The 14473-nt window shown below is 39.0% G+C and overlaps 1 long non-coding RNA gene across 1 annotated transcript in view; it reads left to right on the plus strand.

The window, feature by feature from the left end:
• The first annotated feature begins 4874 nt into the window (after nt 1-4874).
• The window catches only part of LOC138842822 (uncharacterized), a 139944-nt gene continuing 130345 nt past the window's right edge, over nt 4875-14473 (plus strand). The window contains exons 1-2 of the long non-coding RNA XR_011377749.1: nt 4875-5039; nt 12386-12447. This is a non-coding gene — a long non-coding RNA (uncharacterized lncRNA). The remainder of the gene's footprint in view (nt 5040-12385; nt 12448-14473) is intronic.

The following is a 14473-nucleotide window of genomic DNA, read 5'->3' on the forward strand; positions in this document are numbered from 1 at the left end:
GAAATTGAGTTATTTGTAGTGCGGTGGATGGACCTAGAATCTGTCATACAGAGTGAAGTAAGTCAGAAAGAGAAAAACAAATACCGCATGCTAACACATATATATGGAATCTAAGGGAAAAAAAAGGTCATGAAGAACCTAGGGGTAAGATGGGAATAAAGACACAGACCTACTAGAGAATGGACTTGAGGATATGGGGAGGGGGAAGGGTAAGCTGTGACAAAGTGAGAGAGAGGCATGGACATATATGCACTACCAAACGTAAAATAGATAGATAGTGGGAAGCAGCCGCATAGCACAGGGAGATCAGCTCGGTGCTTTTTGACCACCTAGAGGGGTGGGATAAGGAGGGTGGGAGGGAGGGAGACGCAAGACAGAGGAGATATGGGGACATACGTACATGTATAACTGATTCACTTTGTTATAAAGCGGAAACTAACACACCATTGTAAAGCAATTATACTCCAATAAAGATATTTAAAAAAATAGATTCTATCAAAATAGTTTCAGAACTATCAATTAATTGGTGAGTTTTTTAAATTCCTCATGAGTTGTTTTCAATGTGGACATAGCTCTAACTTCTATTTTGCACTAACTCCTTAAAACCAAACACTTCTGTATCAGCATGCCAACCTCTCTGTCACCACCTCCATGTCCCACCTCATTCTATTCCCACTCATCCTGTTTACAATGACTTTGCACATGCTGCTCCTTCTGCTTTGAACTCCCTTCCCTCTTCTTAGTCTGATTATTTCTAAGTAACCTTCAAGTTTCAATTTATGTAACTTCTAACTGCAAAGCTTTCCTTGGACTGTCCCAGGTTTTCATCTATAATACTTCTAGATTTTGTATATAGGTCCATTATCAGTAGACAGTGATGTGATTGGTATCTGTTGTACAAGCATCGCTGAGTCCTTCTGTCACTGCAACGAATGGCCTATTTGTTTCCTTCCACCGATAGATGAGGAACCTCAAATCAATGACAAATTCTTATGCTTCCTAATACAGTGTCCAACATACAGGAGGCCAGGGATAGACAGAAGGTTAGTTTCAGCTCTAGTATCAATTCTATTTTACTGGTGTGGGTGCCAGGAGCACTTATGAAGGAGGATTCTGATGTTGAGCCTGTTCTAAGAGGAAAGAATTCCATAATCAATTGGTGATGTCTGCCACGGGAGCTGGAAACTGGAAGTGGCAGTACATGTGCTTCACATTTGCTTCTTTACCTAGGCATTCTGTAACTGTTCAGAGAATGAATACATAAGTAAAACAAACAGTAACAGCACCTGGAATTTATCCAGCAGTTTTAGATAAACTATGCTTTACCAACTCTCAGAGCCTCTGATTTAAAGGATACATAACACATTGAGTACATCTTATGTCACTACTTACTTTTGTGTAAGTTTGGATATAGGTATTAATTTCCCTTAGAAGGGAATCTGAGGCTCAGAGTCCATACAGACATGATAGATTTTCATAAGACAAATGCTATCTCCGTAGTATCAAATACTCAGGGAGTCTGCTTTCTTCACTGACTTGACTAACAGATTTTACACAACCTGAAGATGACATGACCAGTCAGAAATAGGGCTTAGATGCTTCGATATTTGCCCAGTAGAGGAACCATATAATTTGTAGTTCATACTGGAACACTTTTGAGAATGAATGGGGTGATATTCATAATTATGCAGCAACAAATATTAATAATTACGCAGCAACAGGGGATGTAAACCAGGACCATTCTGGGAAATCTGGGATGTATAGTTACCCTACCCTGTAGAACCATTATTCTCATTCTCCAATATGACATATTGATGTATTTGCTTTATAGAGACCTAAAATTGTAATTTCCAATGGATTATCTATGGTTTCTTAAGGCACTATTGAGATGGCTTCTCGGGCTGCTTCTGGGCTTCACAGAAAAGGATGCTCTGATCCACTGTTAACCAAGATGTCCTGCTAACCCTGTAGCCCTACCTGTGATTCTCTGGACTTCAGATTTGTTGCCTACTGCTTCTAGTTCTAGCTGTGTTTCTCAGGATCTAGATTCTTTGTCTATCCATAATGTCATCATTGTGGACTTCTTTGTAGAGTTACTTCTATAGTTTTGTAGCAGCAATTCTACTAATTGTAGAGAAGTAACTCTACTAATTGTAGAATTACTAGGCTTTTGGTCTTTGACCAAAACTCTCCATGCAGTGCATAGCTATGGTTTCTTGTCTTTTGTATCCTTTCGCCTTCAACTCCGAGCTTCCCAGCTATGACCAGTTTCTCCCTGGCACCTATAACTGACTAAATCCTAAGTACTTATGTAGCAGTTAATCTCAAAATCTAACGTCCAAGTCAGTGCTCTTTCCAGAGACTGTGGTTCTGTTTCCAAAATGAACAATAAAACATGAGTGATACAGGTAATTTTGAAAAAAAAAGAGAACTTGAAAATAAAAATTACCCAGGAGAGTACCCCAATTATCAATTTTGTTTTGGCACAGAAGACAAAGCCTGAATGGTCTTTGCCAAATCCCTCAAATGTTTATTAGATGGAGATTATAATAATGACAAATTCTAGTGAGTGTTTTGAAGGATAACGTTTAAATGAAAATGGCTTGCTTTATTGATGCTAAATGATAAACACCTAACTCCTTTATAGGATCATACTGAAGATTAGAGGAAGTAATGAGTAACATAGTTGTTAGAAAGTATAAAGTATGGTTTTTGTATGATTTAAATCTCAGGTATGCAAGAAATGGCTTTTGTATTATTTTTCTTAACCTACTTTTAACTCCAAGACCCAATTCCACCATAGTGACAAGAATTCCTGTAGCCTTCCCAAAATAGTATCAGAGACTGGGAGACTTAAATCTTCCCGAACACAAGGAACACAGGGACCATCATGTCCCAGCTAACATGGTCACTTCTGATTTTTTCACTATCCAAGAGATCCCCTTGAGGTCTGGTAGCTCTCACATGCTTGTCTGACATTCTCAGGTGGGACTCTTTGGAGAGGTGGGAGCCTGGGTGTAGTCATCCTTCCCTGTATCCACCTCACTCTTTTGGGCTTCCAAGGTCTAGTGTTCAACTCTGGAGTCATCCTGCCTCTCCAGCATTCGTCTGGGGACCAGGGCTCTGGTTCCACTGCTCTGGGGCCCACTGTCAATAAGACTCTCTCCTTAATTATTGGTGTAGGCCTGGAAACCAAAGCCAGGAAGGCTTTCAGTCTTCTGCTTTTTGCTTTACCACATTTGTCTCTGAAGGGATGAACCTGAGCCACAGAATCTATTACCCCTTAGAATGGAAAGCATGGGTGCAAAACAGAAAGGAAACCAGGGGGAAATGGGGAAAATAATATTTTTAAAACATACATTTTATGCAGACGTTCATATAAGGCTTCATACTGATGACCAGTTGAGAAAAGAAAGCACCTTTATTTCCTGTGAGGAATACTTTTGGCCTCTAAGAAGAGGAGGAAAGGAGGTTACTCTGTGCTTTTGACTCCAGCTTCAGAGTTGCCCTGGCAGATAGGAGAAGATTTTTGAGTTCCTTCTTCTCTATTCTCCTCTTACAGAGCACCCTGATGAAGGGACAGCTGTCAGGGCTGGGCCTTGAGCAACTCAGCAGCTGAAGGCACCAGGAGATAAGGAACGGATAGCTCTCGCAGCCTCTTCCACTGAAACCACCCATCCTAAACTAAGCGCTGGTTACTCCCTCATGGGTAGTGTAACTACACAGTTGGTGAGAATTCCTTTAACTGGCTCTGGGCCAACATGATAAAACCAAAACTATAAAACTCACAAAAGTACTTCAAGAGAACAGTACCCACATTCTTTCTAGACACGGAATGTTAAAAACTACATATATACAATCCTCTGAGGATTTAGTTGTTTAGGAATATAATTCCTAGGTTGATTTTTCCCCACAGGAAACTATTTTAAAGTGAATGCAAAAAAAAGGTATATCACCTCTCTAGTTTTTGTATGACTTGTTAGGAGAATAGGATACTCCTCTCAGCAAACACCCTTTCTCCCATCCATGTTTTATGGCAAAAGGTCTATTAGGGCTCATAAATGCAATTGGGACCAATAATTAGCAAATGCGATATTTTTTGACTATGCATTTCCTTAAACAGGTAACTTTTAAAGAAATATTGCTCTTTGCGTACACCTAGTCACATAATAAAATTATAATTCTATTTTACTGAAATGTTTGATTTACTTAGGTCTTTTATGTCACACCAAGAATAAAAGTTAATTAAGGCTTCATTTGATAGTCATTTATCAGAAAAGCTATATTGAAGACAAAATGCATTGAACCTGTAGTTTTCTGGGAAGAGAACATGTAAATAATGTATTTGCAATCTGTATTTCCTTGTCAGCAGTAACCTGTACAGGTTTTCTACACAAGAGATTAAAGTGTGCGTCCTTGTGTATTTCCTACAGCTTGGAGCCTACAAAGCGTCACACTGTCTTTCAGTTATCACCTGCTCAATAAAGCCAGTTTAAAACCATGAAATGGCTTATGAGCGCCTATGTGTTATGTAACATTTCTAATGGTTACTATAGCAACATTTTGTCCTGTACAACATTTCAGTTCCATGCGAAGTAATCTGTATTGTTATGGGATGCTTTGTCCCATGGTGATCACCGCAGACCATGCTTAAGGGTTTCAAACGCTGACTCCCCCACTTCCTTTTGTCCTACCTGGAAGGCACCTACCAAGCCCATTTTCTCCTTTCATGTAAGATTAAAGGGGGAAGCAGACTGAAGAGATTCGTCAGCTGTGCAACAGCGACCCCTAGAGGCGAAATGCCTTGACGATGACCAAAACCTCCCAAAGCTCAAGGCTTCTGCCTCATATCAGGTCCTGCTGTACTGTGTTTATCGGGCGAGCTATCACATCGTTAATCCAGAACTGCCTTTAATTTGAGAACAAGAGATATTTTTGATGCCCAGAAACCCAAGTCCAAAGTTTCGGGAGCTTTACTACCTACCCTCCACGGCACATAAATTTTTGTCTTCTCTTTGTGCGATTTAAGGGAATCGTGGGTGAGTTGCTTTCTGTTCATCAGCAAATCAGCGTAATAACACATTTGTGCATAGTCGGGACACTACGCCTTTGATTTGCTTTTTCCTTGGTCAGAGAAAACGCTTGGAAAATAATTTAAAGTATCAGGGAGAAAGAAAAAAAGAATCCTAGCGCTCTTACTCTTCTGGGTTTGCAAATGTTATGTAGCTCAAGAGCCCGGATGATTCATCCCCTGAAAGCCTGAGCGCTCCATTTGTTTTGTAGATTTCACTACCCCCATTGTTCTGCTTCAAACCTTTCAGAGGGCTGAAATGCATTATTACCTTGTTAAATCTCAACCAAAATCATTTCTACAGCCTGAAGCTGTTTTGACGTGGGTTGAGCATCTCACACACAAAAGAATTGCTTTTGTTCCCAGAAGCTTTCATTGGCTGAATGGTCTTTGCACCGAGCCAATCAGAAGCTAGTTGTTAGGCTTGGCTGGCTATTTTTAGCCTCACTCTCAAAAATACTTGGTCTTGGAGAGGGTAGGCTGCAGAATGAGAGTAGCATAGTTGAAGCAAACAGCTAAATACATTTTGCCTGTCACGGCGTGTTTGGCATTTTTCCTTTAAATACTCATACGCTGTTACATTAGCATGTGTTTTTGTAAACAATAAATTTAGGAATAGAACTGCATTTCCCAGTTCCAAATTATCCTTTTAGTAAAGAGGCAGGAAGTCTAAGAAGTAGTCAATATTCCTTTTTTTTTTAATCCAAAAGCATCTAGATTTCACAAATACACAAAAATACCAGTTACCATATAGAGAATACTGAGGTGGGGTTGTTTTTCAAAGAATTTTTATAAATTTTCATTTTGAGTTAATAGAAATTTTAAAGGACTTGCTCATCATGAATTATAAAGTCATAGTCATCAAATCATCCTCTTCCCTTGACCTTTAAAGGTGTATATAATTGTCCAAACGACTATGCACATGGTGTGTAACAATTAAAATCATAAATATTCAGTGTGTTCTATGCGTGGTGATAAAGCATTCTTTTGATCGTGTTCTTTCATTTGAACCATTACTCAGTAGGCACAAGAAGTATTTTCCCCAAATGCACTTGAAGTGACAAAGCATTAGAACACACAATTTGTTAATTATCTAATATTATCAGGAAATGAAAGTTGCCAAATGGGAAAGATCAGGCCCTAAACTTTTGTTTTCCATCAGCCATCTATTTAGCTGGGCAAGAAGGAGGCAGAGCCGAACTGAACCAAAATTTCGTAACATAAAGCAATTTTATTAGCAGGAAGGGAAACCTCTTCTTGAGGGGGGGAAAAAGAGCAAATCTGTGTCTAATTCTAATTCTTTAAAATATGTTTAGGTTTTAGACTTCCCAATATTTGTTACTGGGGCTTGGAATGTGACCTCATTTGCTGTCGCTTGCTTGCTTGCTTGTTTTAAGAAAATCCCTTTTTACTTCTGGTTGCAAGAGATCAGAATGCAATTTAGACATATAATAACAGGGAATCTGTAACGTGAGTATATCGGTTAAACTGGAAGACTTCGAGAAAGAGAAAAGATTCAAGATCCAAGCCTGGGATTGCAGAAGTGGTTTACAGTGGTCTATGAGCAAGGATGGCCAAATATATGGCAGGTATAGGCCAAGAAATTCATGAAGAATTCTACCAGAGTGAATGGAGCACAAAGAAATTTTGGGAGGAAACTTTGCTCACTTTAAGCGGTACAGAATACAGTGTTGAGGGGAAACGTCCCCTGGGTTTCTGAAGATGAATTTGAATAGCTGAAATAAGGCACTTTGGGAAGAGTTATCTTCTTTTTTCGACATCAGTTTGGTCCACATTGGGACAGGTTTTAAGAAGGCGGCTGTACAGTAGCTCCCAGGAGTTCAGCTGGGTTTTTGTAGCCAACCAGCAGCTAACAATTTAGTTTACTATGCAGTCTTAGTAAATTAAAGGAATCTGATCAATTGAGACCCAGCAAGATTCTTATTTGTTTGCCATGGCATAACATGTTGAACCCTAGCAGAAATTAACCCATTGCCGTTTTCTATTCAAGACTTACATTTTATTTTCTCACTTTCCTGTGCCAGGTGTTTTGGCTCCAGACTTGGCCATCTGAGAAATTCCTTAGTTTTATACTTGTCTGCTTAAAAAAAACAACAACATAATAATAACAATAATAATAATAATTTTAGAATCATGTTGATTTCTAGTTTTCTCTATGTATTTGTATTTAAACTCCTTGAAGGCAAAAATAAATAAAATAAAATAAAAAGAATTTGCTACTCCTTTTGTATCTTAACCTCTCTACCTAGCATTTAGTTAGTCTTAAACTTGGGAGGTATGCATTTTGTTTTCTGTGGGACTTGAGGCACTTGTGGGAGGAGAAACATGCAAATTTGCACTTAACTTCTTCTCCATGGGGGTGGTGAGCAGAAAAAGGATAGGGTCTTGCTAGATACCGAAAGGATAGAGGAGATATGGACTGACTGGAGACACCAAAATTTAACATTGCTAATTTCATTTTTCTGTACCTACACATGATTCTGTTACCTGTGATAGTCGTTGTAAAAAGTGCACGATTACTAATCGATAGATAATTGTTCTAACATTAATTGTGAAATGTTTAAATATCTGGATTTTACCACTCATATCTACAAATGTATAGAGCCAATAAGCCAGACACAATTATAACAGGTCAAATTCTAGTTCTCCTTACAATGAAGTAGATATTTTCTTAGAGTAACGGAGTTTCCTGTGTTTTGGCAAAGCTGTGAAGTAAGCCAAGCTCCTCATGGGTACTTCTGGAATCTCCTGCTTTCTTCTCACCTCGTGAATTCAGTGCCTTCAAGTCTTGTTTTAATTCTCCCTTCTGTGTAGCCTTACCAAAGGCCAACACTACCTCGTGCCCCCAAACACTCCTCCCCCATCTTCCAAATTTGCAGGTAGGAACAAATAGAAAAGCCTTTTTTCCTCTCTGTTTAGATTCAATTGAAAACATAGTAGCTGCTTCTAAAATTATTCATTATCAGTTGTGTGTGTGTGTGTGTCATTGAATACAAGTTTGTGGAACACTGTGTGTGTGTGTGTGTGTGTGTGCGCGCGTGCCACAGAACACATTCATTGTGCTCCTGGGTTGTCATCCTTTCATTCTGATTAATTTGTGTTCTCATAGAAAATCTGTGTGAATTACATTAGCTTTGTTGAGCCCATTGTGCAGGAAGTCAGTCTGTATAAATATTCTTCCAGGCTTAACAGTTTCACCTTAATAGGCTTAGTAGTTGCCTGTCACTTGTCGCTCAGCCTTTAAAAAAATCTTGTGAATGGTTGGGCAGATAATTTATGCAATATTAAAATGAAAACCGTAAAACATGAGAAGAAAATTAGAATCATGTGTAATTTAGTAGATTAGTTGTGAGGTAACTTTCTACAAAATTCCGAGGGTGTTGTAGGAAATCAGGATCTTTAGTGACATGAGGGTATCCCAAGTTGGGATCAGGGCAAGTTCAGGGGAAAAGATTTAAGTTGAAGTGCAACTCCATGCAAGGATGACTGACATTTGTAAATTTTAGAAATTTACCATGCAACAAAGCCTACAAATTGAAACAACAATTTTAAAACAAACTGTCTAAATCAACCTTTTAACTAGAATGAGGTAAATGCTGTGGGGAAAATGATTTTATTGTGACAAGTGATTTAAGAGCAAGTAGATGTCATTAAAATTTTTACAACTCTGAAAAGAAGAAAAAAAAATCACTAGTCATGGAAACAAACGAAATATGAAGTTTAAAATAAAAATAGGACACGTAATAGGAATTTGTCCTGACTTAATCTTCTGCATTTTATCAAAAGATATATTGTATATTGCTAGTATTTACTCTAAAATATATTTCCCAAATGAGAAAATAATTGTATTTACATTATATTGTATATTATGTTTCAAAAGTAGTTATTGGAGAGTATAAAAATAGACCTCAGAGTAATGGAACAAAATCCCAATATTCCTTGTGTTTTTAATAAAACAGAGCTTATCATTATGGCTTTTACACTAAGGAAAAATATTGGAAGAATATAGGTAAAGAAGGTGAAGAAAAACTTAGGTGGGAGCAAAAACATGTAAACAATTTTGAAATAATATATAAGTAAAGCAAATTATTTTAACAATTTGAAAGAATCTGTAAATAGTAGTTAAACATTCTTTTTCATTGACATCCAAGATCATTAATCATGTGAAGATTCATCATATAATTAGATAGTCACCCATAACTATGAATTTTATGAACCTCAAACATTTTAGAGCTCCTCGGTGAGGTCCCCCTGCGGCTTTAGAATTTGTCCAGAATAAATGAGCAGAAAGTAGCAACGTGAAGTGGCACCATTAATAGCGTTCATCATAGCTGTATGCCTAAGGGTCTTATTTACTGCTGACCCTTCCAGTGGTGGTTCTTTCCTCTTTCTTGCATTTTAAAAGCCTTTGTAATTTCTAAGGGAGGAGATTTGTTGGTTACTACTGACAGAACTAACAAAAGAATGCTTTTAAAAGCCCATGTCAAACACAGACTGTTGGGAAAATGCTGTGAAAGTCACTTAACCATTTTTTTTTCTTTTTACTTTATTTATTTATTTTTTCGTTTTGGGGGTTTTGTTTTGACTGGAACACCACTGTCCATCCGTGGAGTCACTAAAAGCAGAAGGACAACTGTAGCTTTTCTTGACACATAATGACTTAGATTTGTTTTGAAAAGACCCTTTGTTAATCTATCTGTTTTCCATTTGGGTGTGAGTACTAACGTCCATGACAAGTTCTTGCTTTGTTCCTTCATTTACTTACTGAAATGTCAATGCTATGCTTCCTTTGATTAAAATAATAGAATGCATGATTGAATATTTTATAGGACCCATCACACTAGGACTGGTGCCTGTGGTGCCAGAGTGCATGCTTCAAATGAGCACAGGAGCTATTCAGCAAATTACTCCTGAAAAGAGGCATATGCACAGGCTTCTTGAAAACCTCACAGTTGTAGTGCCCAGATGTTGGCTGACATATGCCCCTGGGGTCAGCTTGGGAAAAGGAGTCATGATACTTTGTGATGGACTCTATATTAAACTTTACATCAGGAGCAAAACACAATTCAAACTGATGATGGATGAGGTGTCTTGAAAGCTAATGAGTATTACTTTGTCACCATTGAAAGGCATTACTCTTTACACAATGGGCAACCCCATTAACCTTTGGGACTAAATCTTCTTCATTAAAATCATCCCAGACTTCGTGCAGATTTTGCTTTAACTGTAGCCACTGGTATCAAAAGGCAATGAGACAACATGGGAGACTGGACACTGAAGCATTTCCTGGCAGAAAATATGTAAGGTGTGGGCACTCCACATGCTAAAGGCTGAGAAATGCAAGATATTCGTGTTGATCTCCAACCTTTCACCCTATGCTAGAATTTGTTGAACACACTTAGAACTAAGGAAGCTGGAAGAGAAATAAAAAACCTCTAATCCAATCCATTTTAGAGCTCCCCTCTTGCCAGTTTATCTTTCTTCATTTAATATCATTTCTCAGGAGTATCAGGAGTAATGTAGTATTTTTGCAGTTTGAATTTCATGAACTATACTCGCACTACACAGTATAGGCATAGCCCAAGGCTAATGCAGTCCATCCAACTTGTAGAACAAGAGAGGAAGCCTGCTCAGAGAGTCATCCCTAACACTTAGAAGGGATTTTTCTTTTGGCTTTTTTTCTAAGAGGAAGAAAAGGCCAGGTCCACCAGACTACTGGCATAGTTCCTGATAAGGTTAAGTTAGCTAACTTGGGCAGTAAGAAAGATGGTGAATCACAGAGACCATGCAAGGAAGTGATCACAGAGCTTTCCCTGATTAAGAAAGATATCTCATTTCCTGCAAGAGATGGACATATGAAGATCCTTCTAAACAGAGCCCTGGGGTGCATTTGTTGCTCCAGATTGGTTTAGGCACTTGGACTAAAATGAGGGGACTTGGAGAACACTCAGAAGTAAATATTCCTTCCAAACTATTTCTGACTTCCCTTTGGTTACTTTAGGTACACTCTGTATATTCATTCATTCATTCAACATTGCAATATCATGTAAAGATGAAAAGGCATAACTGCTATCTTTGAGAATTACCTATGGCTAGGATATAGATTATTGTGGAGACATTTACAAAATAAGGTACCCAGTGCTTTAATGGACAGTAAATGTGTTTGCTATACAAAATGGGCATTGAACAGGAATACTTAAGCAAGAGAAGATATTGTGAAGCCTTTAAACTAAGACCTGGAGGAAAATTAGGTATTTCACAAGGGGATGATTCGGTTGAGTGGAGACAGAAAGGACATCCAGGCAAAAGGAACTGCTTGTGGAAAGTCATAGATGAAAAATATTCAGAGAAAATAATTAATTAGGAATAGCTGGTGACCGGGGGTAGAAATGGCATTAAATGAAACCAGACTTTAAGGTGACTCCACATCCTAAAATGTCTCATATGTGATGCTATAGTTAGGATGACCAGGTAACTTATAGTCTGAATTGGGACCCTTTTGAGAGACGTAGAGGAGTGCTATTAATAATTCCCCTGATGAGAGCGTAAACCAGGAATGTCTTTGCTGAACTGAGACCTATGATTACCCTAGCTATAGGCAAAGGGTACCACTACAGGATTCTGAAGAGGAAATGGTGATATAAGATGTAACTGGTATACTGACAACACTCTGATACCAGCGTGAAGGCTGGATTAAATTTCTGGACATTGGGAACTAGCTTAGAAGGGACTTTTTGCTAGCGGCATGAACCTGAGGGCCCACCTTTTCCTGGATGGCTAAAGAGAAACTCAACTGGGTCAGCAAATGCATGAGGTGACCCTTTTCACCCCCTCAGATGTTCAAGAAGTGACGTTGCTTTGCACTTTTGAGTCCACAGAAACATAAATTGCTAGTGAGCTAGCTAGTCAGCAAAGTGAGGCTCGCTACCTGCTTGTCTTGACATTTTATTCAAAGAAAAATATTGGAAAAAGGGCTGAGGAGCTGGTGAATCACTACTACTCTTTCTTTCTCACTGGTCCCAGAGCACTAATATTTACGTAGCTCAGCTGAGTCAGTGATGTGCAGCCCGCTGGACCCTGTACAATGCTCTTGGCCTTAATGGGTTGATGGGACCATGAAAGGAGGCTGAGAGGGAGGCCAGGGGTTGGGGGGTTGGGCTGCAGGGCACATTAAAACTTCAAGAAAATCACTCTTGTAAAAGCGACTGGGCCTGGAGGGAATGTAGCTGTTTTTGCTTCTGCATACGATGTTTTCAGAGTCAAACTTTTGGCTTTATTTCTTCTGTCTTCTAGACTCCGATTTGCCACTTGAAGTTTTACCAGTGGAGGAATCCTGGGTGTTCGAAGCTCCTCTGGTTTGTATTTGCTTTCCGGTTCCCTTCTGTGTTCCTTAGATAATAACTAGTTTTCCTAATGACTCATTTTCACATCGTATTTTACATTTCTTTTTTTGAGCTATACATTTTACATTTCCCTGAGGCAAAATAACCCTAGTCAGAGTTCTTATAAAACAGTTTTGTGTACATACCAGACCAGTATAAATAACATTATGCTTTTAGACCCTTAGCCCTTTCTAAATGAGTACTGCTTCTCTTATTTGTGTATTTTAAATGATCCTTGGTACAACAAAATTTTTTGAGCATGCTGTTACTCTAAAAAGAATTCTATCCGTGTAAAGAATTCCCATTTCCATTCTTTCATATATTAAACAGTTATTTGTTGCATATCTATCATGCCCTTAGCACTGTACAAAATCCTGGGCTCACAGCTATTTGAAAGACAAAATCCTTACTCTTACAGAATGTATAATTTATTGTAGGTAAAATGGGGGAGGTTAGTGGAAGGAACCATAAATACAGGCTATTTCTCTGTAGCAGTCATTCTCAAAGGGTGGTCTCAGGCCCAGCAGCATCTGTATCACCAGGGAACTTGTTAAAAATGCAAATTATTGAGCCCGTCCCAAATTTGTTGAACCAGAAACTCTGGGTTGGGGCCCAGCAGTCTTTGCTTTAACAAGCCCATTCTTGACTCTGAGGCTCACTCGTTTGAGAACCGCCAAACTATAATTTATTAAGATGTGAATGTTGGATGGCATGGGAGAACATGTGCAAAGGGGCTGACTCACTTGCATGGGGTCAAGGAAAGCTTCTCATAGAAGTTATTTCTAAATGGAGAATTGAAGGATTGGTAGGAATTGGACAGGCAAAGGGAAGGTGGGAGTGGGCAGAAATCAAGTCCAAGGAGATGATATCCTGAAGCAGGCTTGAGGTGAAAAATATCAGAGTTTATTCAGGAGGAATTCAGAGACGCTGGCACTTCTGATAGTGATGGGTGGGGACTGTTTACATCTCTTATCCAAGGGCAGGCCAAGCCTACTATTGCATCTACAGACAACAGTATAGTGAAAAACCACAGCTGCTGTCAGAGGTGACAGGTAGGTTTTTCACATCAGAAAAGTAAGTCAGAATAAAGCCAATGGGGAAGGAGTCACAGCTGGGAGTGTGGAGTTAGGGAGCCTCTGGAATCTCTCTAAGCAGACAGGTGGAAAGTCAGTAGGAAGGATGATCCAGAAAATATGTGTGAGCTCAAATTAGGACTCCTCCTCAGGAAGATGGCATCTTAGTTTGCTATGGTTGCCATAACAAAATACCACAAACAGCGTGGCTTAACCAACAGAAATTTGTTTTCCCACAGTTTTGGAGGCTAGAAGTCCAAGATCATAGTGTTGGCAGGGTTGGTTTCTTTGAGGCCTCTCTCCTTGGCTTGCAGATGGCCATCTTCTTGCTGTGTCCTCACAGGATCTTTCCTCTGGGCGCTTACATCCTAGTGTCCCTTTTTGAGTCCGAATTTCCTCTTCTTATAAGGACACCAGTCATATTGGATTAGGGCTTACCCTAATGGCCTGATTTTAATGTAATTACCTCTTTAAAGACCAATATCTACATACAGTAACTCTCTGATATACTAGGGGTTAGGGCTTCAACATGTGTATTTTGGAAGGACACAGTTCAGCCCATAACAGAGGGCAATAACAGGCAAGACTCAAAGCTCAGAAAAAAATGGAATCCTTGGTAGTTAATTAAGTCATGGACCCAGGAAGGTGGTGTTTGCCAAGAGAATTCAGGAGTCTTGTACCTAGAGCAATGGGTCCATGTAAGAAAATAACCTGGTTTGTCACAACAACACATCAAGTCCCTACATGGGGCTCCTCAAAGTTCCTTCCCTAGGCTGAGGAAAGAGATTGGTTTCATATTTGAAGCATCATGAACTCACTGGTGTGGGAAATGAAAATGTGATAATATGACATAGTAAGTGTGCAGAGAGACAAACTGATTGCCACAGAGGGAAATTGTATAGTAAAATATCACCAGATTTGGAAAT

Source organism: Globicephala melas, chromosome 10, assembly GCF_963455315.2.
Source record: "Globicephala melas chromosome 10, mGloMel1.2, whole genome shotgun sequence".
NCBI lineage: Eukaryota > Metazoa > Chordata > Mammalia > Artiodactyla > Delphinidae > Globicephala > Globicephala melas.